The sequence below is a fragment of the Centroberyx gerrardi genome, chromosome 11 (genome assembly GCF_048128805.1).
Source record: "Centroberyx gerrardi isolate f3 chromosome 11, fCenGer3.hap1.cur.20231027, whole genome shotgun sequence".
Lineage (NCBI taxonomy): Eukaryota > Metazoa > Chordata > Actinopteri > Beryciformes > Berycidae > Centroberyx > Centroberyx gerrardi.
The window spans coordinates 11,850,222-11,855,691 of NC_136007.1; positions in this window are offsets into that span (position 1 = coordinate 11,850,222).

The following is a 5,470-nucleotide window of genomic DNA, read 5'->3' on the forward strand; positions in this document are numbered from 1 at the left end:
TATCAGTTCACCGACAGACAGCCTTTCCCCCGGACAGGACAGTTTCAGTAAGAAAACCTCCAGTAAAGAATGGAGCTTGTCAGTCGCAAGTGTACATGAGTGGGTCTTCTATATCACACACTCTACTGTGACCGGTAGCAGGCGGCGTCTTTTCTTTTTTTCACCATGCACTCAGACGTTTCCTGTGCAAATGAGCTCCCTCGCCAGTGTGCTGTGTAGCTGTGTGAGAAAAAACCCTGACCCACCGACACCAGCTGGCCAGTCTCCCTCTGCTGGCTGCTGTCACAGACGTGTCCCAGTATAGAGCCTCTACTCCACCCCCCACCCCTGCTCCTGTAACCTGCAGTATGTAGACTTCTACCAGTGGCAGATATAGTTACACTCTATGTGTGTAGAGTGTACAGAGACCACAGAGTGAATAGAGCAATGCTTACAAAGGTTAAATAATGTAAAGGCATGGCACCTGTGCTACAGTGTGTGCACTTGGGTGTTTATGTGAGCATGTGTTAAGCCATGCGTGTGTGTGTGTGAGAGAGAGAGAGGGAGAGAGAGAGTGTTTGTGTGAGTCTGTATTTTGAAATCAGTTCTGTTCCAGTCAGCACAGGCATAATCTCTTTATGAATGCCCCAATTACTGCACTGTCCCAAGTCCTGATCCTAAAGCCCTCTATTCATCACAAACGAGAGACAAATAAGGGGGAAATTCAGGGAGAATTGAGTCTCAGCACAAGTATGGGAAATGGCTCACAATCAGTTAACCGAAAACCATTGATACTGCAGAGTGTAGAGCTTTAGTTGAATGGAAGCAGCCCATGTCCTGTAGATGCCTCATCACATTATCCATGTGTGACGCTCCGTTGCCACTTATTTTGTTTGAAGAGCACGAGACACCGAACCCGTGAACATAGCTACTGGTACTGCATGAGATCATTATTGTAGGATTCACTGCTGAGCGCATAAAGATTTCTTATAAGGGCATACTATGCTTGAAGTACATTTTCCAGTATTAGTTCACCCATAGCCCAGTAAATCTATGAATAGCCCCAGGCTGTAATTCATGGGTGGTATACCATGTCAGCAGATGAATTCTGGCTTTGCACACTGCTAGCCCAACAAACTGAGAGACAGAAACAGGCAGGGGGTTTCTGTATCGCCATTACACTTAAAAAAGCAGATAAACAGATGGACACAAGAATGCAATTGTAAAACTAATATGTTGTCTATCTTGTCAACACATTTATATTGGTGTTTCACATTTTATGCAAGGACACGAGCAGTGAGGGTTGCTGTTTAAAAAAAAAAGATGACCTTAAACAACTGTCATTGGTCATTTCTTTATTTTAGAGAGAATTGTCAGAAATAGTGTATTGTGTCAAAAGTGCATCATTTTCTTCATGGGCCACGTAAAAAAGGCAGCTGTTAGAAACACAAGTCGGGCTAAATGATATAGACACAAATACAAGCTCAAATGAAAGATAAGATTCAATTTCACTTTTTATCCAAACGACATCATAGATTACATTTGTGTCAGATTCAGAGCATATTCAAGGACAATGTAGAAAATAAAGCACTTCACTTTTCTATATCATAGTAGCAGACAAGTTAAAAATGGTTAAAACTCTCACACACACATACACACAAAAAAAAACCCTCAAATACTTAAAGTTGTCTTAATGCACTTACATTCCTAAAATGAGACTAAATAGCTAAAGCATTTTATTTTTTTCTGCTTTTCAACATAATTGGCAACATAATTTAAAAAGATAAGTAAACGTGAACAAATTTCCATCAGTGTTGGTACAGTGGAGGTACATAAAAAAACAAACACAGTAATCCAATGCTTATCAGAGGAGGGTTTTTTAACCCACCGTCTTGTAACATAATTATATTACCTCACATTTAGCTTGATGAAAGCTTTCATCAACAGCAAATGTACAAGCCAGATCTAATCCTTACCATATTCTTATTACAGGCACATTACTATTGAATATTCAGGGGGGAAAAAAACATTTAGGCACCTTAACCAAAAGTATGTAATGTAAACACTAATACCAATTAGTGTTATGTAGCTATAAATCAGTGCCATTACTAAGTGAACATCTCAAGACCATGTGTTAATGACTGAGGACATTAAGCTCCCATATACCGAGGCCAGAAGCGGACTTAAATCACGAGTACAGCTGAAATGAACACAGACTGCTTTTCAGGGATCAGATAATGATGACTGGTCAAAACACCACACCATAAAAAAATGCCCCCCAGATTCCCTGTTGTTCACAGTTCCCTAAAATAGCAGCTGTCTCTGTTTCTGTCTGTACACACCGTTGGACAGATTATCCAAGTGTTTGCACTTAAACATTAAGGCTGGAAAAAATGAATAAAAAAAGAAAACTGATCACAATCTGGTGCAAACATTACACGTTGTGCAGACTCTAGGAAAATCCAGTCCAACTGGATAAAGTGTGTCCTTGGAGAAGCTTTTTTTTTAACATTGTGTCAGCATGCAGACAGGTCTGAAGGAGCCGCCCAGAGGGAGGCCTTGGTATCAGTCTTCACCAGTACGATTCATGGTGCGGCTGATACTTGCACAGAAACACAATTGATGTTCAACACAAGAACGATAAACAAAAACTGTATTATAGTAGAGTTAAACCCTACAGCTTGGTCTCACCCACAATTAAAAAAAATAAAAAATAAAAATCTTTCTCTTTTATTTGAAAGACACCCTTATACAAACTTGGAATGTGTTGAAGCTTTATCTTCTATGGCAGGTAAGACGTACATTCTGGAATCATGCAATAGCACCACTGTTTTAATGAGGTCACTTCCTGTCAGTTGGTCTCTCACTTCCTCCTTCGGCCACAGTATTTACCCTGACACCCAGCGCCTGAGGATCAGAGCAGACAAGTCATTGTTCTCTTAACTTGTGATATTGTCTATGGACAGTTAAAATGATAGTGATTGTATCTGTGTAGATTCATTTCAGTCATCCAGGTGGAAGGATGCCCAAAAAATAAAAACAAAAACTGAAGGAGCCTCTCAGATGAGTGGCGAAATGTCTTCAACTCTTCAATTTTAAGTCCAGTGGATTTTGTTTTTAGTTTTGGATAGTTATTGTAATGTCTGTATACCAAGGTAGTTACAGTCGTCTTGTAAAATATGACTTTTATGTTTAAATCAAATAAATCAAAAGAGGTAATAACAATGATGTTTACAAATGTTACAGATTGTATAGGTAAAGAGTAAAGATATGGCTTACTGTATAGCCATGTTATGTTTATTTTTGTTTACCTCTGTAGCCCCCGGCTCCCAATAAGGCCTGCATGGCTGCATACTTGGCTGCCTTCTGTGCCTTGGCTGCAGGACGAAGAAGTGAGAAGACAGTTAGTCTGCAGATATTTGACTGATAAATACATTTGAACTATTAGCCTTTGATATAAAACAATACCCAGCACCAGAAATAATGCAAGAATACATGACTTACTGTTTCCAAAACACATTTCAGAATGATCATACTTTTATAGGATTTTTTTTTTTTAGGGTCGGATGACAAAAATGCTTTCTTTTTCAGACAGTTTTCCCCATTTCACTTCTCTCCATTACTTTACAGTTGGGTTAGTAAGTCCAGGTTTTTATTTTACATAAAACAGACAAGGAAACAAGGAGAGCATTGGTAATTGTTCTCATCAAGATGATTATGTGTCAGCGTTTGCCGTGTGTGTTTATCTATGCATGTGCATGCGTGGACATATGTGTGTCAAGAGATTGTAACTAATTAGAGCATGTTTGTCCCAGAGGACAGAGTGAGTTTTCTTACATTTCTGCCCCGCATATCCTAGAGAACAATAACAGGAAAGAGAAAGAGCCAGATCAGTCATAATAAACAATTGATAATCCTCACAATACCCACATTCTCCCTTTTGTTATCTCAAGAAATGATTGAAAACAAGCCAAAACCAACGTTCACCATGTTAGGCCTTGACACTGGTGAATTCAGGATACAAATATTTTCCTATATATCCTACATTGTATTTAGATGAGGTCACTAGTATATTCCTGTTATCTCTTCTCATTTCTAATATGAAATTGAGTATAAAGAGGGAAAGAGAGAGAGAGCTTAGAGCTTACCTGGGTAGCTCCCACCAGCCACACCACCATAGCCAGGGACAACACCCCCTGTTGGAAAAATGGACACATTACAACCTGCACTACATGTGCATCTGTCTGACTGTATGAACTGTCCCTCACCAGTAGTCATGCTAGACACTTTGATCAAAGTTCCCCAGTTATAAATCCATTTGATTGCAAATGTCATTCATTTAAGAATGCAAAATATTATACTCTGCCCTTACTGTTCTATACTTAATAAATGCAGGTTAAATTGACCTGGGAAGCCACCTGCTCCTCCTCCTACTCCCTGGCCAGTTCCTGCAGCGGCTCCTGGTCCTACTCCTCCTGCTCCACCACCTGGACAGGCATGAGTGTGTTAGTGTGTAGAAATCAATCAAGTGCTCAAAAACAACCGGAGAGAATCAAGACATAGTGTATATGGCGGAGATACGATACTAGCGATACTAGTGAGAAACCTTCACATTTGGACAAACTCAAGGCTGGTTGCATGGGAACATATTCAAAATCAGGCAGATTGGTGAGGAGTGTGAACTAACTCATTTGGATGCTATAGTTCTTAAAACAGTTGTCAAGTGAAAACCTTAAACCGAGCTCCAATTTTGGTGTTTTTCATGGTTTATGGTTTATTGCAGTTGAGCAAATTGCCTCAGAGGGGACCCTTTTCAAACCATTTGTATAATTTAAAAAATCCACAATTAAGGCTTTTTATTTCTGAAAAGTAGACATTTTGGAGATGCAAGATTCTCAGCATCGCAGCAACAGTAGCTTTATGCTGCCCAAGGCATGTTACTCATTCTCCTACAAGTATTTATTCATTACCAGAAAGGCGATTTAAAAAGAAATAACTTAGCCAGCACATTTTAGTTTAGTCTAGTAAATTAATGAATACTTAGAGTTACTGTACACAACCTACAGTATTGAACAGCTATTTTCTCTTTATGAAGGAGAGAAACTCACCTGGGACCCCACCCAGGCCTCCACCTATAACGCCTGCTGTTCCTGCACCAGGAACCCGTCCTATGCCCCCACCTGGTGAACATAGGAGGGGTTGAGGTTTATTTAGCTATGCATGTCTGCATAATCCTGTTGTGGGTTACATGCAGGTGTGCTTTGTGACCACGTAATATGGACCGGGTTTTCCTACAGGCTCCACCTGCTTCACCCTTTTACTCTCAGTTTGGCTCCACAAATACATGTCGGCACTCAGAAATCCTATTTCCCATGCTTCAAACAGGCCAATAGAAAGTCAACGGGTGACTTCAGTCATTTTGTGTTATGTTACCCCTTCCAGAAAATGTAAGCGATCTCTCCTAAATCATTTATATGCAAAATTTCCTTTA